Here is a 23,194-nt window from a genome sequence, read left to right as displayed (position 1 = left end):
ATCCAACCATCTCATCCTCTGCTGCCTTCTTTTCCTTTTGTCTTCAGTCTTTTCCAGCATCAGGGTTTTCTTTTCCAGTGAGTTGGCTCTTAGCAACAGGTGGCCAAAGTATTGGTGCTTCAGCTTCAGCATCAGTCCTTCCAATGAACAAAGCTCTACCATCTTGTAACTGCACCAGATGGAATGTGTGTTCTCAGGCCCTCTCTCCCATGCTCTGCTCTGGATCAGATACACATTATGTCTACCCCTTCTTTGTTACAACTAATATAAAGGCAAGGGTGTGGGGAGATAATTGGCTGAGCCTCACAGCCTCCAACAGCGGTCACATATAGCTCTGCACTTGATGATCTTATGATGCTGTTGGGGATCTTATTAATTTTTTAATGCCCTCAACCCTCAACACCACATATATGTTAATTCGTCAAAAACTCACTGCAATTGAATACCTTGATGCACTTTCAGGCCCCCTTCAGGTGAAAGCTATATGATTTTTTTCTGAGGAGCCTGTTCTCCTTTGCTGCTGCTGCTGCTGCTAAGTCGCTTCAGTCGTGTCCGACTCTGTGCGACCCCATAGACGGTGGCCCACCAGGCTCCCCTGTCCCTGGGATTCTCCAGGCAAGAACACTGGAGTGGGTTGCCATTTCCTTCTCCAATGCATGAAAGTGAAAAGTGAAAGTGAAGTCGTTCAGTCGTGTCCGACTCTTCGAGACCCCATGGTCTGCAGCCTACCAGGCTCCTCCGTCCATGGGATTTTCCAGGGAAGAATACTGGAGTGGGGTGCCATTGCCTTCTCCTTTGCTAGGCAAAATTAATTGCTTCTTCTCTGTGGTTTGGTGGCACTTTGTGCGATGGTTTAGCATTTGTCACAACCTAGTTTGTTGCTACTCTACCTCCTCTGATAGAATGTAGTCTTCTTGATGGCAGGCACTCATTTTTATCCATGTTTGTATTGCTGATACCTGTGAAGACAGAGATGAATAGAATAAATGGATGGAAAAGGTTATTCTATGAAAAATGTTAAAGATAATATTTTTAAGCTTCATATGCTTAACATGCTGATTAAGTTTTTAACATATATATGTATGTGTGTATATATGTGTGTATATATATATATATATGCCTTTTTTAATTCCTACAATAATTCTGTAAGATAGGTAGTTGAGATGCCACATTTTACAGCAGTCAAATAACTTTCCCAAATTTCTGAGGTAATAAATGCTGGAGCTGAGATTTGCATCCAGACCTCTTTGATTTCAGAGTTGTACTTCTGAACCATTATGCTATGCTGACTTCTTTCCTGATTTGTATGTTTTAATAACAAATACATCATTGAAAATATAATTGTGATTGGTTGAAAAATTGACAGTGCAAAGTAGCGTCAATTTGGAGTAAAGCCTCCCACATATGACAAGAGACCTGGATTCTAATATCCCACTTACTGGATGTATGACTTTGGGCAAGGATCTTCATCTGCCTCATCCCAGGTTCCATATCTGTAAACTGAGAGTTAAATTTGGACTATTCATTTTCAACATTACTGTATATACTGCAGATCTTGTTAAACTGCAGATTCTGATTCAGCAGGGCCAGGGGGTCTGAGATGCTGCAACTCTAAAACTGGTGATGCTATTGTTGCTGGTCCAGGAAGCACATTTTAAATAACCAGGAGCTACGTGATTGCTAAGTCGTCCTAGTATTTGAGCCTGTGAGCTCAAATTGAACTGTTTCTTAATTTATATAATTGGCACAAAAATATGAAGCAATTGGTTTGGTTATCTTAACGTCCAGGTACTTGATCATTCACCCCAACATTCATTCTCTCTTCTTTCAGCAGTAAATCTTCAGAATCTCTGGAGGTTCTCTCCAGTCCTTAACCTGTGCTTCAGGTGCGTTTGGAAGGCACCTGTTTACGATTTTCTGGCCAGAAAACATTTGGTTCAGGGAATGTCACGAGACAAACTGAAAGCCAGTAAAATACAATCAAATGTATGCCTGAGAATTCAAGGATGAGGCAGAGATGTTTTTTTCCTGGGCTTGATCTTGAAGGACTAGAGCTGCCATGGTCATCTCACCTTATTACCATGTGTGCACAGTAAGGTTACCCACAAAGAGAAAATGGACTTAAAGACATGTAGGGAGAGAACTCAAGTCCTGGGAAGCCTTTTGAGCTTTACTTAAAGTAACTGGGCAGGTTTACCCATACGTGGTTAGATACATTTATTAACATGTGTATGTGTGTGTGTGTGCATGTGTGTGTGCACGCCCTTGCACATGTGTGCCATGTGTAATTACCAGTTAAAGGCCTATCAACTGTGTAGGTTCAATCTCCTCCCATTTAAGGGCCTTGGCCCTGGGATCTGGGCTCAGCATTAGAGAATGGGCCCAAGGCTGAAGACACCACTAAAAGTCAAGCAGAAACTACACTAGAGGCATGGATGCAGCAAGGGGGCAGAAAATGGGGGGGAGGCCACAGAACCACTAGAGAGCCAAGGCTATAGCCCAAGGGATGAGAATGGGGCCTGCAGAGAGGCGCTGTACTGCCGGCCTCTGGCTGTGGTACCTGCCACAGGGAATCTCGGAACTCTGCAGTAGGTGAGGAGGAAGTCATGAAGGGTGCTGGGCCAGGAAGATATAGAATGAGGTTAGTCTGCTTACTCAGCCCTTAAAAACAAAGACATAGACTATGGATTGAAATTCATTTTGGCCAGGAAACTGCTGCTTGCAGTGTGTGTGTGTGTGTGTGTGTGTGTGTGTGTGTGTGTGTGACTATTTATTTTCCCACAGAAGCAGTAACCTCAAATGGTCCCTTGAGACTGGGCAGCTATTATGGATGTCACAGATGAACTCCTTGTAGGATGGCCGACTTCACTTTGACCTGAGGCAAAGCTATTTAAATTTTATTAGGGAAGCAGGCCAACCACCCTATTAGACCTCTGGGTGATTAAAAGAAAATCATCTTATAAAACATTCCATTATGTAGGTCTGTTAACTGACCATGGCTTCTTGATGAACTTAAAATATCTGATAGGCAGATAGCATAACAGTAACAATCTGTCTGAATCAGACTAAACACACTCAATTTTATGGAATATCATGACATCTGTATTTTCTTATTTATGAGCAACTCTCCTTTTTTCCCCATCCCCCCAAACATGGTTGCTTCAGCATATTCCAAATCCATGTTCCCGTGATTGTTTTTGTCTTGCTTCAGTAACTCCAGAGCATTTATCCATGTAATAGCATGGTCTTCTGCTCCACTGCTTATATAGCCCTCACGCCTCAGTGAATTTGCTTGATGGGATGCAGACAAAATGCTGCTTAGTATATTTTATGTATCTAAATGAATATTTATAGCAAACAAAGGAGGCAGACATTTTAAAAGAGATATAATCATTTTGAGGCAAATGGCTAATTAAGTTTTATCATATATAATAACTTACATTCTGGTTACCTCTTATTTGCCTTCCAGGATAGTGTATTGTGCCATATTTGACTAAATGATGGATGCTGACATGTTGGTTTATTAATAAACCAAAACACAACCTAAAAGGAGTTGGTAAGCTCCAGTCTCGGTTTAATTATTCTATAATAGTCATTTACATGTATAAAGATACTGTGTGTTTAGGAAATTTGTGATTAGGAAATTGAACAAAAAATTTTATTAAAAGGATGACCATATTATGGTACAGACCCACAGGGGAATCTAATGCAGTTGATAAGAAAGAAAGAGAGAGATTTATACTTGCTGACAAAAAAGGATTTCTAAACACAAAGACAATTTTGTAATAAGTCTATTTAGTGTAAATCTGTTTTTATTAAAATATTAATAGTAAGAATAATGCACGTTTGTCTTATAAAACTGTGAAAGAAACGGTAACCAACTTATTTTCCAAGAGAAGTAAGATAATGGGTTACTATCTCTTTCTAAGTTACATTTCCATATTATTTTATTGTGGAATTTTTTATAATGAGGAAAAAAAGTAAGTGTTTTCTTTGCTTCCCAACTTAGCGTATATAGAAATAATTCTGGGCTACCATTGGAAATCTGACTACAAAAAGTGAACTGGTAAGGTAAAATGAAGCAGTTGCTTTCACTGTTTATGGAAGAAAAGAGTATGATAGAAATCCTTGAGTGTCTGGGTCGGCAGGGAACTGAGGGACAGCAAATCTGACTCATCATTTTGGTGATGGGGAAGATGAAAGATTAGCGAGAGAGAGTCTTTTCTGAGCTCAGGCAGGCAGGGCATAAGGAGATACCATGGACGTAGGGTCCCCAGATTCCCATTCCCATCCTTGCTGAACCCACTGGGACTCTCCATTCACCAGGTATTGTGAGAATTCATAGATTTTTTTTCCATTTTAGGTCTTTGGGGGGAATTAATTTATATATTCACGTAACTTGAGTCATCTGCTTCCTTATGAAACACACACATGATTCATTTGTGGAAGCACTGAAGCTCCTTTCCCCATGACAGAAGCAGAAATTTGGTGATAGGAGAGCTGGAGTGAACTGTGTACCAGTCCACATCTGTGTTGTCTCCAGGAGTTAATACGAATTTCTGTAGGTGAAAGTGACCCTGGAAAGCAGCAAAAGCGCTTTCAGGATAATGTAGCGGGGGAATACTCTGGACGTTGGGTTAAAGTTGGCTTTGTAAAAGCATTCTTAGGAACTGCTTCCTAGGTTGGGTGTAGGTAGAGAGGTTAGGCTTCAGATCCACAGGGCCCACATCCTCCAGAACGTGATGACTTATAATGGAGAACAGCTGTATTTGCAGTTAGAGGACTCACTGCCCCCAACCCAGCAACGCTGCTGTAGAGAGATGAGCTGAGCTCATTGCACCCTTCCACCCACAAAGAATACACTCTTTCTTTGAGACTAACTCTGCAGAAAAGTGAAAGTGAAGTTGCTCAGTCGTGGCTGACTCTTTGCAACCCCATGGAATGTCTGCAGAGGCCTCCATCAATACCAGTGGACTCCAAAGACAGTTCTGTAGGGAGGACATGGGATGAACTCTGTCATTCTGGGGGTGAGCAGCAAAGGGGATAGTTTGGTGTGTGCTGAGGGAGTGGGGGTGACATCCCGAGGAAGGCTGATTCTGCAGGGGAAACTGGGAAAGACACTGGGGAGAGGGGAAAGTCGGACGTAAGAGGCACATTCTAGGATATGTGGAGGTGGGGAATGAGGTCTCCCCTCCAAAGATATTTTGTAAAGGGCTGTTATGGAGAGGGCAGAGAAACTAGCATGAGCCATACTGGCTGGTTCACACTCGAGGTGTGACAGCGGCTTGTTGTAACTAGGAAGATGGTGGAAAGCGTGGGACTCTAGAAAGAGAAATTGAGATGGATCGAAAAACTTGTTTGATTTTTCCCTCCTGAAAAATTGATTCTAATACAGGTTTATTAGGAACATTTAGAGTAACTCATTTGCCTCTTGGCCAATTTAACTTATGACCTTATTATTAAAAATATATGATCAAATCATAAATGCAAATAGAGAGGTGGACACAGTTTTCTCTTGGTGAGCATCACTTAGCTCGAATAATATTCTTTGCATAGCATTCTCTATAAATCATTTGTGCTACTATGTACATTTTCTGGAGAGCAATAGTTTAGAGATGATCCATTTTGCAGATGATAAAATGGAGAACTGGAGGCACTGGGGCATTTCCAAAGCCACGGACAAAATCAGTAGTGAAGCTGGGATAGGTATCAAGACTCCTCAGATTCAGGCTGATATCATTTTCTGTTTAACTGTACTACCTAACACTATGTTAGCTAGCATCCTTTCCCTGGCAAATATTTCTCACCTTCCTCACTCCCTTCACAAACCTGGAAAGGAAATATAGGTCAGCTGAGTGACCAGGTCACCTGGTACTAACATGGAGAGATTGGATAATTTCTTCTCTCCCATCATTGTCAGTAGGATGTACTTCCCTTCTCTTTCTCATTCACTTCTCCCTGGAGAAGGAAACGGCAACCCACTCCGGTATTCTTTGCCTGGGAAATTCCATGAATAGAGGAGCCTGGTGGGCTACGTCCATGGGGTCGCAAAGAGTCAGCCACGACAGAGCGACTGAGCACTTCCACCTCTTCACTACTTTCTAACCCCATGAGTCAACCTTCTCCATTTTATAGGGCAGTATTGAGTCCAGCTTAATAATGTATCTTGTAAAAGATCTAGATTTAGATTTAGTTTATCCTTCAGAGGAGAAATAATCACAGAAAACAAGAATATTTCTTTCATTTAGGTCATAGCTTGTCACATCTAGCCCAAGAAGCACTAACTGAAATGATTTGTTACATCTTATCTGGGTACTGCAAAAAATTTAGACATTGTTTTGAAACATCATCAAATTAGATCTTGATGGAGAGTTGTCATTAATTTATGCAATTGTCAGGACTAGCAATCAAGCTGCTTCATGTTTGAGTATACACTCTATGGAGTGCATTCTTTTTTGGGTGTCAAAAGAGTGCAGAATTAGAAATAATGTAACAACAGAGATGATTTACCCTTCTATTTATTTTCTCCCTTTTGGGAGAATGTGTTGTTCTAAAAAGGAAGACTGCAGTGCAATCTATTTCATTCCGCTTTGATGGTAACCTTCCCTTGTACAACATGTCAATTTTGAATGATACAAATTCCTTTCCCCCATAAACACAGAGATGCCTGACAAAGCTTTAACTTTACTGAATGTGATGCTATAATTAAGGAAATGTGGACTTTGGAGGTAATCATTAGTTCTTCCGTATGAACATCTAGCCTGGGGTTTTGCCTTCTACTATGTTTCCTTGTTAATGACAATGTTGGGAGGCTTCCATGTAATTGAAATTGCCCCCTTTGAAGAACTGATGTGTTAAGTGATCATGTAATCTCATGATGAGCTATCAATGGAGAGATGAAGAATTTATATACTGGCACAAAGTGGAAATAGTCATACAGTAAATTTCTGTACCACTCTGCAAGTTCATGTGGTAGAATTAAAGTAGTTAGGCATTACCCTTTGCTGTATACATTAAAAAAAAAAAAACAACTTCTAGATTGTTTTAGGTAGATTATAAATGAATTCCAATCATATTCCATGGATTCAGCCACTTGGGGTGAAGGACACTATAGGTCTTGTGCAGAGGTCGAGGCATGGAGTGTATTGTTCAGTTATTTCTGTCACAGTGTTGCATTCCAAGCATATAAGTGTACACACCCAATAACTTCTTTATTCATTCATCCATTGATAGACACTTCAGTTGTTTCCATGTCTTGGCTATTGTTAAATAATGCTGCAATGAATATGGAGGTGAAAATATATTTTTGAGTTAGTGTTTTATTTAGACAAATACCCAGAAGTGAAATTAAGGCAATGGCACCCCACTCCAGTACTCTTGCCTGGAAAATCCCATGGATGGAGGAGCCTGGTGCGCTTCAGTCTATGGGGTCCCTAAGAGCCGGATACGACTGAGCGACTTCACTTTGACTTTTCACCTTCATGCATTGGAGAAGGAAATGGCAACCCACTCCAGTGTTCTTGCCTGGAGAATCCCAGGGACAGGGGAGCCCAGTGGGCTGCCGTCTATGGGGTCACACAGAATCGGACACGACTGAAGTGACGTAGCATAGCATAGCATAGCATATGGTAGTTATATTTTTAAATTTCTAAGGAACCTCTCAACTGTTTTTCATTGTGATTGCACCAATTTATTTTCCCACCAACAATCACAAGGGTTCCCTTTCCTCCACATCTTCACCAGTGTTTGCTATTTCTTGTCTTGTTGATAGTAGCCACTCTAATAGGTTTGCAGTGATATCTTGTTGTAGCTTTGATTTGCATTTCCCTGATGATTAATGAAGGTGTTTGCTATGACCAGTGCATTTTCTTGGCAAAACTCTATTAGTCTTTGCCGTGCTTCATTCCATATTCCAAGGCCAAATTTGCCTGTTACTCCAAGTGTTTCTTGACTTCTTACTTTCGCATTCCAGTCCCCTATAATGAAAAGGACATCATTTTTGGGTGTTAGTTTTAAAAGGTCTTGTAGGTCTTCATAGAACCATTCAACTTCAGCTTCTTCAGCGTTACTGGTTGGGGCATAGACTTGGATTACTGTGATATTGAATGGTTTGCCTCGGAAACGAACAGAGATCATTCTGTCGTTTTTGAGATTGCATCCAAGTACTGCATTTCGAACTCTCTTGTTGACCACGATGGCTACTCCATTTCTTCTGAGGGATTCCTGCCCGCAGTAGTAGATATAATGGTCATCTAAGTTAAATTCACCCATTCCAGTCCATTTTAGTTCACTGATTCCTAGAATGTCGACGTTCACTCTTGCCATCTCCTGTTTGACCACTTCCAATTTGCCTTGATTCATGGACCTGACATTCCAGGTTCCTATGCAATATTGCTCTTTACAGCATCAGACCTTGCTTCTATCACCAGTCACATCCACAACTGGGTATTGTTTTTGCTTTGGCTTCATCCCTTCATTCTTTCTGGAGTTATTTCTCCACTGATCTTCAGTAGCATATTGGGCACCTACTGACCTGGGGAGTTCCTCTTTCAGTATCCTATCATTTTGTCTTTTCATACTGTTCATGGGGTTCTCAAGGCAAGAATACTGAAGTGGTTTTCCATTCCCTTCTCCAGTGGACCACATTCTGCTATGGTTTTTCCAGTGGTCATGTATGGATGTGAGAGTTGGACTGTGAAGAAAGCTGAGCGCCAAAGAATTGATGTTTTTGAACTGTGGTGTTGGAGAAGACTCTTGAGAGTCCCTTGGACTGCAAGGAGATCCAACCAGTCCATTCGGAAGGAGATCGGCCCTGGGATTTCTTTGGAAGGAATGATGCTAAAGCTGAAACTCCAGTACTTTGGCCACCTCATGTGAAGAGCTGACTCATTGGAAAAGACTCTGATGCTGGGAGGGATTGGGGGCAGGAGGAGAAGGGGACAATAGAGGATGAGATGGCTGGATGGCATCACTGACTCGATGGACGTGAGTCTGAGTGAACTCTGGGAGTTGGTGATGGACAGGGAGGCCTGGCGTGCTGCGATTCATGGGGTTGCAAAGAGTTGGACATGACTGAGTGACTGAACTGAACTGAACTGAACCGATGATTAATGATGTTGACGTCCTTCTAGACTATTGATTCAATCTTCTTACTAGTAGCTGGTCTGTTCACATTTTCTATTTAATCATGATTATGTCTTGGTAGGTTGTATATTTCTGTGAATTTATCCATTTCTTCTAGGTTGTTCAGTTTGTTGATGTTTCATAGCAGCCTCTTATGATCCTTCATATTTATGCTGTATCATTTGTAATATTTCCTTTTTATTTTTGATATTATTTGAGTCCTTTTTTTCTTGGTTAAGTCTAGCTAAAGACTTGTCAATTTCATTTATCTTTTCAAAGAATCAGCTCTAAGTTTGAACTTCTGTACTGTCATTTTGGTCTCTATTTCTACTGTAACCTTTGTTATTTCCTTCCTTCTACTAACTTTGAGTTTCCTTTGTTCTTCTTTTTCTGCTCCCTTGAGGAGTAAAGTTTGGTTGTTTATTTGAGACTTGTTTCTTGAAGTAGATATTTATTGCTATGAAATTCCCTCTTAGAACTGCATTTGCAACATCCCCCAGATTTTGGTATATTTCCATTTTTGTTTGTCTGAAGGTATTTTCAAGTTTTTCTCTTTATTTCTTCTTGACCCTTTGGTTTTTTAGTGCTATGTGGTTTAATCTCCACATATTTTTCCAGCTTTCTTCAGGTAATTCTTAGTTTCATACCACTGTGCTGGAAAAGATCCTTGATATGAATTTAGCCCTCTTAAATTTATTAAGACTTGTTTTTTGACCTAACATATTACCTATCCTAGAAAATGCTTTGTGTGTACTTGAGAAGGATGTGTATTCTGTTGCTTTTGGATGGAATGTTCTGTATGTTAATCTCATTTGATCTCATGTGTCATTTGAGGCTGATGTTTCCTTATTGATTTTCCATGTGGATCATCTATCTATTGATGTAAGTGGGATTTTAAAATACCCTACCATTATATTGCTGTTTGTTTCTCCGTTTAGATCTGTTAATGCTTGCTTTATATATTTAAGTGCTTCTATGTTGGCTGCATATATATTTACACATGTTATGTCCTTTTGTTGGATTGACTCTTATCATTATAAAATTCCCGTCCACTCCCTCTACAATACACTTGGCTCTCCTTTGTGAAAACCAGAGAGCTCCCAGGAAAGCAGGCCAGATGATGCCTCAAGCTAATCTCAAAGAAGTAGAAGTCTGATCAGGGCTTTTCGTTGTCCCAGGATCAGTTCTATCCCAGGATACATTCCCATCCAGATGGGGATGATGAGGAAATTGTCAAGAAAGATGGTTCTTGTCAGCTGGCCCTGCCATCTTCACTCCTTATTTGGAGATGCTTATCCTGTTGCTCTTCCTATTACCTCCATTTCATTAAGGTTTTTTTTTCCCCTGAGATTTTACCTTGTTCTTGCATTTGTTTCTTCATTTTGCTCGACACTCCGTGTTGGCTTCTATACAGTCGATGAAACAACCACTTCTCCCAGCCCTGAAGGAGTGGCCTCGTGTAGGAGATGAACCTTGTTGTTCAACCCTGCCCCAATGCTTTGTTGTCTCTCAAACCGTTGTGCTTATCCAAGCAGCCTATTATAATTTTAGTAACTCTCAGTAATTGAGGATGCGACAAGACCTGTCAGTGTTTCTAGGGGGAAGATCTCAGCATCTAGATTCAGACTGTTTAGAAGCCAGACCCCTCAGGTAGTGGCTTTTTAAAGTATGAAAATACATACTTTTTTTTTTGTGGGATCATAAGTGTGTACTCTGCTAGCCAGGTGATCTGGCAGTCACAACAATTGGAGCTCCAAACAACTGTATAAGCTCTTTCTGGGAGATACTGGGGAGCTGGAACAAGACAGAAGGAGATTGCCAAGATGGTACCCACAGCCTGCATTGCTTGAGAGTCGCTCCAGAGTCTGCTAGATGTGTGGGGGATCTCACACCTGCCCCTCAGGCCAGAGCTCCAGGACAAGCCAAGAAACCTGGGACTGGCGGGTGTGGGCGGGGTGGCGTCAGTCTGTCCGCACAGTCCCCGGGTTGGCTGCCTTCCAAGAACCGGCTCTTTGATTTGTCACAATTAGGATCCATGAATGCAAGCACCCCATCCCCTGTCCATCAGAGCCAGGTGATCAAAGGGCATCCCCTAGGCAGCAACTGCAAACCTGGGGGCACTGGATGCAAAAGCCAAGGCTGGGGCCAAGTGGAAAGCTCCCCTCCAGGAGACACTGGCTCCCTGGAGCACAGCAGCAGGAAAGCCTGGAGGTAGTGCCTGTCCTCCAAGGTTACAGTCAGCCCCTGGATGTGTGTTTAATTAGAAGCCTGCCCCTCAGGCCACATCCATGATGATAAGCTAATAGGCCTTCTTCCCAGGGGACTTCCCTGGTAGCTCAGCTGGTAAAGAATCCACCTGCAATGCAGGAGACTCCAGTTTGATTCCTGGGTTGGGAAAATCCCCTGAAGAAGGGATAAGTTACCCATTCCCGTATTCTTGGGCTTCCTTGGTGGCTCAGATGGTAAAGAATCCACCTGCAATGCAGGAAATCTGGGTACCATGGTTGGGAAAGATCTCCTGGAGGATGGCATGGCAACCCATTCCAGTATTCTTGCCTGGAGAATCCCTATGGACAGAGGAGCCTGGAGGGCTACAGTCCACGGGGTTGCAAAGAGTCAGACATGACTGAATGACTAAGCACTTCTTCCCAGAGACAGGCTTCTGGGTCTGCTACCTCTTGCTGTGCCCTGAGGAGTGGTAGCTACTTAAGAACTCTTTCTCCTTTGGTTACAGTCTTGTGAGACCTACAGGTGAAAGCCCCACTGGCTGCCAGAGGCTGGTGTTACAGACGTGTCCTCTGGTAGCAGCTGCAAAAATTAGGGTATGAGCTCTTTTCTGGGTAATACTGATTATTACAGTCCCACAGGACCAGGAGTGCAAGCTCGGTTTGCCTCCAGAGCCAGGTAGTCAAGAGGTACCCACTGCCCCTGGTGGCAGTCACAGAGATCTGGGCACCAGACACAGGTAAAAGCTCCCTTCTGGATGATGCTGGTGCTCCAGAGCAAAGGGAGAGTGTGAAAATGGCCCCTTCCCCCACCTCCCTCACTGTAGAGTTCCAGCAGGCTCCTAGAGGTGGATGTTAATTAGATGCCCGCCCCTCAGGACAACACTCTTATCAACTGGTGAGTCTCCTTCAGTTAATTCAGGGCTTGATTGGCTGCCTCCAAGCTGGGTCCTGGAGTGGGTAGAGCTGAGCACGTGCACCCTTTAAAAGCATGCTCTCAGGATGCTATAGTCCTGTGGGTCTCAGGATGTGAGCCCTGTTTGCTTTCAAAGTTAGAGCTTTTGGGGGCTCATCTCTCAGGTGCAGGTACTGAAAGGTAAGGTGTCCAATGTGGGGCTCAAAGTTTTTCCTCTTGGGGAGAAATCCTGGGTTTTGAGTTTCTTCTGGTTGTGGCAAGCTGTGTGGGGAGCGGGTGGTTTCTTGTTTGCCACTCAGCCTAACTTTAGGTTGTCTTAAGAGAAAAACTTGTCCATATGTGGCTCTAAACTCAGTGTGTCTATGGGAGGAGGTCAGTTTGGGATCTTCCTGTGTTGCCATCTTGAACAGTAACTTTTCTAGATGGAATTTTAAAGTGAAAAAGTGAAGTCACTCAGTCGTGTCCAACTCTTTGTGACCCCATGGACTATAGCCTACCAGGCTCCTCTGTCCATGGGATTTTCCAGGCAATAGTACTGGAATGGATTGCCATTTCCTTCTCCAGGGGATCTTCCCGACCCAGGGATCGAACCCAGGTCTCTCTCATTGTAGACAGACGCTTTACAGTCTGAGCCAGATGGAATTTTAAACACTCTTCAAATCATGCAACAGCTTGCAGCCTACAGGTTTTTAGAGAAAATCATAGGAAATAAACTTTTTAAGTAGCATCAGTGTGAAAAGAATGACCCTGGAGGCATAAAACATTGTCGAGGTTTTTCTAAGTGCTCCTTGAGACATTGGGGCCTCAGTGATTGAGATTTGAACTCCTGTGATCTACTTAATACTGACAAGGTTATTCTAAGGGCTTTGTGCTCTCAAACATGAGCAGCATTTCATTACCCTAGATTTCTGCAGAACCTCTGAAATGCCAAGAATTTGCCTGCTGTTCCTAAGTTAGGAGAAATACTGCCTGGTCCAGCAGGTCGGAGGACCTTACCTTTGCATGGGGCCCACCGTGAATGTGAAATGGTAAGTCTTTATAGCCAGAGCATTTGAAATGGCCTTTCAGTTCTTAATTAGTAGATGCTTTCTGTACCACTGACTACCTGGGAGTGACATGAAGGAGAATTTGCCTAGTTTGCAGGGGGGCCTGGGAGAGCCATTATCACTCACAGTGTGTTAGAAATGAAAGATTGAAGAAAAGATGATTAAAGCCCCAGCAGCTGCCTTCACAAATGAACTTCAGGAGTAAAAAGAAGTTTAGTGTAAATGTGGCAAGTCTTCATGCTGGAGCTTGATGAAATTAAAGGCAATGCCAGGTAATATAAACCATTGTTGAATCTTTCTTTTATTAAAACTGGGCTAAAACAAGGAGTAGGAATTTGTCAGGTGCAGTAATTACTTTGGTACTTTACTGATGAAAGCTCTCTTGGGCAAAGCCCTCCTCTCATCTATTTTCCATTTCCTCATAAGTTAGACTTCCAGCTGCTAGAGGAGAATAAATATGAGCTAAGAAGAAGGCAGCTTTGCAGCCTATCTATTTATGAATTAAAATTTTAAGGGTGGTGCTGGTGATGTTTTTCTCATTCTTTCAGGTGCCCTGAAGGAGAAAATCTCTAGATTATTTGGTCGATTATATTCTTGGGAGAACTGAGAAACATACATGTTTAGTGACCATAGAAACAGGAGGAAAAAAACTCAGACACTTGTTATGTGTAACCCAGGTGCTGCAGCTCAGGCAGGAGATGGAAGGAAGATATGCTATGCTAAGTTACTTCAGTCGTGTCCGACTCTGTGCGACCCCATAGATGGCAGCCCACCAGGCTCCCCAGTCCCTGGAATTCTCCAGGCAAGAACACTGGAGTGGGCTGCCATTTCCTTCTCCAATGCATGAAAGTGAAAAGTGAAAGTGAAGTCGCTCAGTCGTGTCCGACTCTTAGCGACCCCATGGACTGCAGCCTACCAGGCTCCTCCATCCATGGGATTTTCCAGGCAAGAGTACTGGAGTGGTGTGCCATTGCCTTCTCCATGGAAGGAAGATACCGGGGCATTAATAGTGGCATTCTGTTGATGGGCGGGGCCCTGTTCCCTCCGTATTGTTTGACCTGAGACCAAACTATGGTGGAGGTAATGAAGATAATAGTGACCTCCTTCAAAAGGTCCCATGCACTCACTGCTGCATTCAGTGCCCCGGCCCTGCAATAGGCCACCGCTGACCCACACCTCTGCTGGAGACTTCTGGACACTCACAGGCAAGTCTGGGTCACTCTTTTGTGGGGTCACTACTCCTTTCTCCTGGGTCCTGGTGTGCACAAGGTTTTGTTTGTGTCCTCCAAGAGACTGTTTCTCTGGTTCTGTGTAAATTCTGTAATCAAGTCCCATCGGCCTCCAAAGTCAAGCTCTCTGAGAATTCTCAGTCCCTTTGCCAGATCCCCAGGTTGGGAAATTTGTTGTGGGTCCTAGAACTTTCTTAACAGCGTGAGAACTTCTTTGGTATAATTGTTCTGCAGTTTGTGAGTCGTCTGCTTGGCAGCTCTACAGTGGGGTTAATGGTCCAAGAGGGCTTATGCCAAAGGTTGTGTGACTAGGTAGTTGCAAAGGTCTGTCTAGTCAAAGCTATGGTTTTCCAGTAGTCATGTATGGATGTGAGAGTTGGACTATAAAGAAAGCTGAGCAAGGAAGAATTGATGCCTTTGAACTGTGGTGGTGGAGAAGACTCTTGAGAGTCCCTTGGACTGCAAGGAGGTCCAACAAGTCCATCCTGAAGGAAATCAGTCCTGAGTGTTCATTGGAAGGACTGATGCTGTAGCTGAAACTCCAATACTTTGGCCACCTGATGTGAAGAACTGACTCATTTGAAAAGCCCCTGATGCTGGGAAAGATTGAAGGTGGGAGGAGAAGGAGACAACAGAGGATGAGATAGTTGGATGGCATTATTGACTCAATGGACATGAGTTTGAGCAAGCTCCAGGAGATGGTGAAGGACAGGGAAGCCTGGCATGCTGCAGACCATGGGATCGCAAAGAGTCGGACACGACTTAGTGACTGAACTGAACTGAATGGTGGGATAAAAGAAACTGGTAAGGAAGAGGTGACGAGTCTGTGAGGTTCTTGCTGATTGTATTGTGGTCTTTGAAACAGGATAAGTATCACCTAGAAGCTTGTTAGAAATGTAGCATCTGAGGCTTTACCCCAGAGATACTAAGATGGAATCTGTATTTTAATAACAGCAGCTGATTCATATGAACATTTGGGTTTAAGAAGCTCTAGTCTATGGGCAGTCCTTGAACTGGGTGCTGTCAAAGCCAGGGAGACCTATACAACCCAGGGGATATTAACAGGTTCTAAGAAGGCATTTAAAGAGGGCATGCCAGTGGAAGGAATTATGCATTCAGTGTTGGTGAAGAGAGCAACAAATAGCTGGAGCAGTAGACAGTCACAGGAAACTTTTATTTTTAAAAATTTTATTGAAGTATATTCGATAATGTGTTAACTTTTGCTGTACAGCAAAATGAATCAGTTATACACGTACATACATTCATTAAAAAAAACTTCCATTATTGTTTGTCCCAGGAGATTGGGTAGAGTTCCCCATGCTATACAATAGGACCTTATTGTTTAATAAATAATAGTTCGCATCTGCTAATTCCAAACTCCCAATCCTTTCCTCCCTCACTCACCTCCTCTGTCTATCTCTCTGTTTCTGTCTCATAGATATGTTCGTTTGTGTTGTAGACATGAAATTTTTATAGTTAAGGCAAGAAAGCTCTCTGCTTTAAGGACGAAATGGCATAATAGTAGGAAAGGAGTTAAGGCTCTTTGCAGTATGTTTGCTTGTTATGAAAAAAAGGCACTGGGTGATCCAAGCAAGGGCAGTATGGAAGAGTGCGAGGTGTGGAGCAACCGGAAACAGAAGAGACACTCAGCATCAGGTAATATAACTGGTGAGACACTCAGCAAGATGTGTGTAGTCTAGGATAAAGATCTGATTCTTATCACTTGTCGCTAATAGCTTAAATAGTGAGATGGAGTTAACAATAAACCTAGACCATGGTCATTGATGTTAATTCTTAATAATTTACTATATATCCTTATCTATTCCCACATATACTTAAATTAACTCTCAAACTCTACATAATTTGTTCATTAATGGGTTTTGCTTCTTTTCAAGCATGGGCTTATTTCCCAGCTTTTATACACTGTGACTTGGATCACAGTATCTTAGCCTCAATTGCCTCAGTTTCTTCAGCTGTAAAGTGAGGATAACAGTAATGCTCATCTCATAGGTGTGTTTGAGATTTAAATGAATTAGTACATGTTATTTGCTAAAAAGAGCACCTGACACATAGTTAGGGCTTAATAATTATTTGTAAAGTCTTGAAATAAAAGTATCCATTCAGGTAGTTTAAGCAGAGATAGATAAACCAGGACCATTAACCAGCATTGGCAATCACTCTGCTAGGACAGATCACATCATCAGATATATTAGGTGCTCTAGACCTTAAATATGGGTCTGTCCTAAGTTGTTTCAGTCACGTCTGACTTTTTGCAACCCGGTGGACTGTAGCCCACCAGGCTGCTCTGTCCATGGGATTCTCCAGGCAAGAATACTGGAGTAGTTTACCATTTCCTGCTCCAGAGGATCTTCCCGACCCAGGGATTGAGTCTCTTACGTCTCCTGCGTTGGCAGGCAAGTTCTTTACCACATGCTGCTGCTGCTGCTGCTAAGTCGCTTCAGTCGTCTCTGACTCTGTGTGACCCCATAGACGGCAGCCCCCCAGGCTCCGCCGTCCCTGGGATTCTCCAGGCAAGAACACTGGAGTGGGTTGCCATTTCCTTCTCCAGTGCATGAAAGTGAAAAGTGAAAGTGAAGTCGCTCAGTCATGTCCGACTCTTAGTGACCTCATGGACTGGAGCCTACCAGGCTCCTAAGAACATAAAAGTTAGATAGGATTTTGAGTAGGCATAACTTAAATGTATTTTTATATACCTGAGAAATGAACTCCCTGGAAATGGAAAATCCATTACTTATCTTTGCTTCCAGAAATCTCATCCATTTTCTTGGGTCCCTTTTATTCTTGCTCTCTTTGAAGGCCAAGTCCACACTAGTAGCTCTTGGATAGTGATAGTTGAAGTATTGGGGTTGAATTTCACAGTCCTTAAAAATTGAGGAATTGAACTTAATTTGAAGCTGTATCATGCATCTTGATCGGAATGACAGGAAGACTAGAATATGATTATGATGAGGTAAAATTGTACAATATTTAGGATCAACTGAATCTCATTAAGAATGAACTATTTGTGCTTAAAACCAGCTTTAATGAAAAAGTTATTCTCATTACTTTGCAACAGTTTCTTTCTGAAGATTTTCCTCCTCTGTTGCCCCTTTTCCTTTCTTGAGGGGCATATCTGGGAGGAATGTCAATATGAACACCATTTTTAGTAGGCGATAACAGTAATATCCAAAAGCAATGCATATGAATAGCTCTCCTTTAAGAGGCAGAACAATTATGTAAAGTAAGTTTAATGTGTGTTCTAGACTTGGTATCTGAAAACTTTCCTTCTGGTCATGGCTCTGCTCTGACACTGCTGTCCTCTTGCTCCTCCATGGCTCGGGGTCCCATCTGTGGAATCTGAACTAAAATTTGAATCACATATTCAACCAACTTAAAATTGTAGGTCTCCATGATTAGGACCCTACACAAAAGAATTATGAAAAGCATTTCTAGCCAGTTAGTTAAATTTAACCTGGTTTAGGAAAGTTGGGGCTTCCTGGACCACAATGTGGGAGACCTGGGTTTGATCCTTGGGTTGGGAAGATCCCCTGGAGGAGGGCATGGCAACCCACTCTAGTATTCTTGCCTGGAGAATCCCCATGGACAGAGAAACCTGGAGGGCTATAGTCTCAAAGAGTTGGACATGACTGAGCGACTAAGCACACACAGGAGAATTGGGGTCAGGAACCAACATGAGACTACCCTGGGGAGAAATGCAGGTCTTTCCCTGAATATAATACTTTCTTTGGCTAAAAGTAATTTCTAAGAATACTTTTTTTTCCTGATTTTCCTTCAGTCCAGGGCCATGTTGTTCGGCCTCTTTGTAGTAATGGATTTTTATATTCCAAACTGACTTTCTTGCATCTATTCTCTCTCTACCATTGAAGATGCTGTTGACAGTCTATACAAACCAGGAGAAAGAGGTCTTTGAGATGCTAAAGCATTACACTTGGAGTCCTTTGGCCCAGGTGGGCTAGGTTTGGCAAGAAGGATGTGGCAAAGTTGCAGGGAAGTCCTGAGCCAGCAGGGATTACTGTAATTGAATTCCTGGGCAGCCCCTTGCTGCTTTCTGACCCAGGCACACATCTTTGCCTTTTTTCCTATTTTCTTTCTGGCTTTTGTAAATAATCTGCAGAGTGTCCACAGTTGGCAAGCAGAAAATCAATTGGCGCTTATATCTTCTCAATTAATTTCTCATTGTCAAGCACTCACAGGGCCTTGGTAGGAAATAAACTAAGTCTTCTACCTGTTTTGACAAAACAAAGAGATTCAGGGTGGAAGAAATAGATAAAATTCTATAGCTGAACTTCCTTTTGTGTATCTGTAGAGTACAGTGTCTTCCAAAATTACAAATTATTAATGTAAACAAGAGTTTAATATGTTATCTTTTTTGAGCTCTACTGCTTTTTAAAAGCTACATTTTAGTGTTGTATGACACAGACTATGGGTATTATAAGTAAATAGATAGTGATGACAAAATAAAATCATAAGGTACGTGAGAATTCCTAAGCCTTTGAAACATGTGTATGAAAAGCCTAGTGGACACATATGTTAGGTGCTCAAGAAATATTTAATGGATGAAAGGAATGTCCCCAAACAGTTCTTATTTGTGTTTCTACCTACCAACAGCTTAGGAGATAATCTGTTTTATACTTATGCCATTCAATTCTGTTCCATTTTTTAAAAGTTTAAGTAATATATTCTTACTGCACACCTCTCAGAATGACTAAAATTAAAATATTGAAAGTACCAAATGCTGATGAGAATGTAGAGCAATAGGGACTGTCATCCATTATTGATGAAAATGGGGAATTGTCTAGCAACTCTAGAAAACAGCCTGGCATTTGTCTATGAAGGACACATACTTATGAGACTCGGCAAGTGTACTCCTAGGTGTTGGTCCAAGAGGAATGAAAGTTTGTGTTCATACAAAACTCTACACAAATGCTTACAGTAGCTGTATTCATAATCGCCCCAAACTAGAAACAGCCTAAATGTGCTTTAACTGCTGCATTCATGGAATAGAATACTACTCAGTAATATAAAGGAGCATATTTTTGATGCATGTAATTAATTGTGCAATTGCAAAGGCACTCTGTAGAATGAAAGAAGCCAACATCAGAAGGCTACATACAGCATGATGGTCTCAAGGAGACAGAACTACAGTTAACCCTTGAACAATAAGGGATTAGGGGTGCCAACCACCCCCTCCCAGTTGGAATCAGAATATAACTATAGTCAGCCCTTCTCACCTGTGGTTTTGCATCTGCAGATTCAAGCAAACTTGTGTAGTGCTCCAGTATTTACTATAAAAAAATTCATCTGTAAGTGGACCGCATGTATAATCTGAACCTGTGTAGTTCAAACTGTAACTGCTGTAGGGTCAGCTGTATAGTAATGGAAAGTAGGTCAGTGGTTGCCAGGGGTTTGAGGCGGGGAGAGCAATGGGGAGGTTTTGGGTGTAATGAAACTGTTCTGTATCCTGATTGTGCTGGTGGTTACATGAACCCATGCATGTGCTACAATTCATAAAACTGTACCTCAAAAAAGAGCCAATTTTAAAGTGAAAAACACATTCTTATTGAAGATTATTAAACGATAGGGAAATGTGAAAGTAAAATAGGGAGTCTTCACTCCTTACCTCCCTAACTCAATCCAGAGCTCTTTTTAGAGCCCTCTCTGCAATTCTGCAGGCTGAGAGCTGCTGGGAAGTACGTCACCTCAGGAGCCACATGACCTTGATTTGTGTCCCAGCCCCTTCATTTACTCAACTGTTGCTTTGTGACCTTGGGCAAATTACTTAACCTCTCTGTTTCTCATTTACCTTATGTACAAAATGGTGCTTATCACAATCTGGTAGGCATTTACATGACAAGCACTTAGGCATTTTCTATTTTTACTGTAGGAACATATGACATGCACTCATGCTATGCTAAGTCACTTCAGTCGTGTCCGACTCTGTGCGACCCCATAGACAGCAGCCTACCAGGCTCCCTTGTCCCTGAGATTCTCCAGGCAAGAACACTGGAGTGGGTTGCCATTTCCTTCTCCAATGCATGAAAGTGAAAAGCATGCACTCATAGGTTTGTGTTATTTGTATCGTTTTGATGCCTCTTTTGTTCATGTGAAATTACATTATTACCTTTCCATGTCAGTATGTGAAGGTCTTCCCTACTTCTATGAATGCCAAATGCTGCACAGTAGTAGTCTATCATATGTATGAATTAACATATATTTAATATTGCATATTTATTAATATATTTAATGCATTAATATTAGGTTTAAAGTTATATATTCTTTTTAAGGGCTTCCGTGGTGGCTCGGACAGTAAAGAATCTGCCTATGATGTGGGAGACCCAGTTAGGATACCTGAGTTGGGAAGATACCCTGGAGAGGGGAATAATGTTTTCACTGATGAAGGCACTCTTTTTTTAACTGAAACTGTTTTATTACTTTAAAAAAATTTTCTCCCCCAATCCGATCCCAGTGTGGTTGCAATCTCCTAGGATTTATTCAGAGTTCATTGCTGGTGCCCTTTCCTCCCTTCTCATTCGTTTATTCCTCTTTCTCCTTTAAAAAAATCTTTTCCATAAGTTCTGTGGGCTTTTGGGGAGGCATTGGAAGTGAGATGTGGTTTCAGTTCACCATCACGAACCAGAAGCTCTTACCCTCCTAACCTCCTTTCTTAAACCATCCTGCAAGTCAGGGGAAGTACTGAGGCGGAAGATTCCAATGGTTAGGGAAGAAAGGTAACTCAAGTTGGAAAATTTAAGCGTGAATTCTGCTTACCCATCCATAAGCTGGCTGAAGGTGGGCATTCACTTTATATTCTCTGGTTCTTAATTTCTTCAGCTGTGAAATGATAACCGTTAGACTGAATGAACTCTAAAATTCTATGTTATGTCCGTTTACAAAATGATGACACTATGGCTCACAGAAGTGAAATGATTTGCCAGCGGTCATCCAGGAAGTAAGATATAGGCTTGAGTCTTGAACATGTATCTTTGGATTTCAAGTCACGTCACCCTGAGCAGTGCCACTACAGAAGCTGGGAATGACGGGGACACCTCTCTCTGAGTGCCATTTCCTACCACGTGTGGATGTGGGCGTGTGTCCACACACAGAAGCTGTCCCAGGAGGTGGCCTTGTGGCCCAGCTTGGGTTGGCCCAGCACCGAGGAGCTACCCTGTACAGATGGTGGGGCGGCTGCTTGCACAGTGGTCGGGCCTCCCAGTGCTGGAGAGCGTGGCTGAGCTCATTCTGAAGTCGCTCTGACAACATTCCTCTCCTGGCAGCCATGTACTCTCTCCTCTAGTCCTGTGCAAGCAAATGGCTTTGCAGCAGCTTTGCCCAGTCCTGGTGTAAGTGAGGCACACGCATCAGGCCTATGCATTTGTGTACGTTTCTCTTACTTGAATCTTTCCACAAAGTCTTTTTCAGACTTCATTTCCTCCTTCCTCCCATGGATGTCCCTTTGGGTTATTTGAGTAGTTTTTCTTTTTAGTCAACGTCAGGATTATTTATTTTTTTTTAAATTCCCAACAAAATCCCACAACTCCTCTGAACACACAAAGAAACAAACAGGAATTCAAACCAACAAAGATTTGCATCCTACCAATGCTTTAAAAGTGCTTCTTCAGCACTATCACATCAACTTCTAATTAGGGGATACTTTGCTTGTTTCTTATGTGGTTTAAGAATCAAGCATGAGTCTATTTCCACATGCCTTGAATTTCTTTGGCATATGAGATTCTGGAATTTTTTTTTTAACTTAAAATTTTTTTATTTGGCTGCACAGGGTCTTAGTTTTGGCCTGTGGGATCTAGTTCCCTGACCAGGGATCAAACCTGGGCCTTCTGCATTGGGAGCTCAGAGTCTTAGCCACTGGACCACTAGGGAAGTCCCTGAGCTCTTGGAATTCTGATTTGTAGCTTCATTCTTTCTGGTCTACTTCTCCATTTTCTGGTTTTGTCACTTTCCTAAGTCTTAGGCAGTTACACCCTCTGGGCAGCCTTTTGGTTACTCCAGACCAGCTGGTCTCAGCTCTGGCCAGATATAGAATCACTTGGGGGTTTAATTCATGTTTGTTGGATTCTAGGTGTATATATATTTAAACATACCTCAAGTGACTTGTACATAAAGAGAAGAAATGGATAGCATTTGTATGTGGAATCAACTCCTTCCTTTCTCTACCTAGCTAATCTAGCCCTTTCCTCTTTCAGGCATTCTCCCATTGAAAATAGGAGTTTCCACTGTGTGGTGGTTGGCTTTCAAGACTTTGATATGACAATGCATTTATCACCCTGGTATTGTGGTATCCACCCTACAGGCTTATAGACACTCTTAGAAGTCACAAGATTAACACAAGATACAGCACAATTTTTTGCTTGCTTTTTATTTTCTCTATATCACTCTTTCATTTATAGTTTTGAAGAAGTAGATGAATTATGTAGGATTTTTAGACTCCTCAGTAAAATGAGAAGGGGAAATGGAGCTCTAGTTTGCATAAATTTGTGTAGCAAGAAAGTATGCACATTTCAGAATATGTGATATCAGTATTTGAAATGTTTTTGAGTCTAGTTCTTTTTCAAATACTTCAGGGTATCCTGGCTCTAAAGACACAGGGTATTTTGCACAGGTTGTGTGTTTAAGCTC

At 42.1% G+C, this 23,194-nt stretch overlaps 1 long non-coding RNA gene across 6 annotated transcripts in view; it reads left to right on the top strand.

Annotated features, from left to right (window-relative positions):
• Window positions 1–12,261: 12,261 nt before the first annotated feature.
• Window positions 12,262–23,194, top strand: part of LOC147367095 (uncharacterized) — a 278,020-nt gene continuing 267,087 nt past the window's right edge. Inside the window, exons 1-3 of one of the 6 annotated variants that reach the window (XR_015169801.1) lie at window positions 12,262–12,444; window positions 13,169–13,292; window positions 14,423–14,515. This is a non-coding gene — a long non-coding RNA (uncharacterized LOC147367095). Of the gene's footprint in view, window positions 12,445–13,152; window positions 13,293–14,422; window positions 14,516–23,194 lie in introns of all 6 variants that reach the window. The other 5 variants (XR_015169802.1, XR_015169803.1, XR_015169799.1 and 2 more) reach the window with 5 other exon arrangements.

The sequence above is a fragment of the Bos grunniens genome, chromosome 8 (assembly GCF_055505025.1).
Source record: "Bos grunniens cultivar Pamir isolate PY7600 chromosome 8, Bosgru_T2T1.0, whole genome shotgun sequence".
NCBI lineage: Eukaryota > Metazoa > Chordata > Mammalia > Artiodactyla > Bovidae > Bos > Bos grunniens.
The sequence above is the reverse complement of the archived record's forward strand: the minus strand, read 5'-3'. Positions and strand labels throughout refer to the sequence as shown.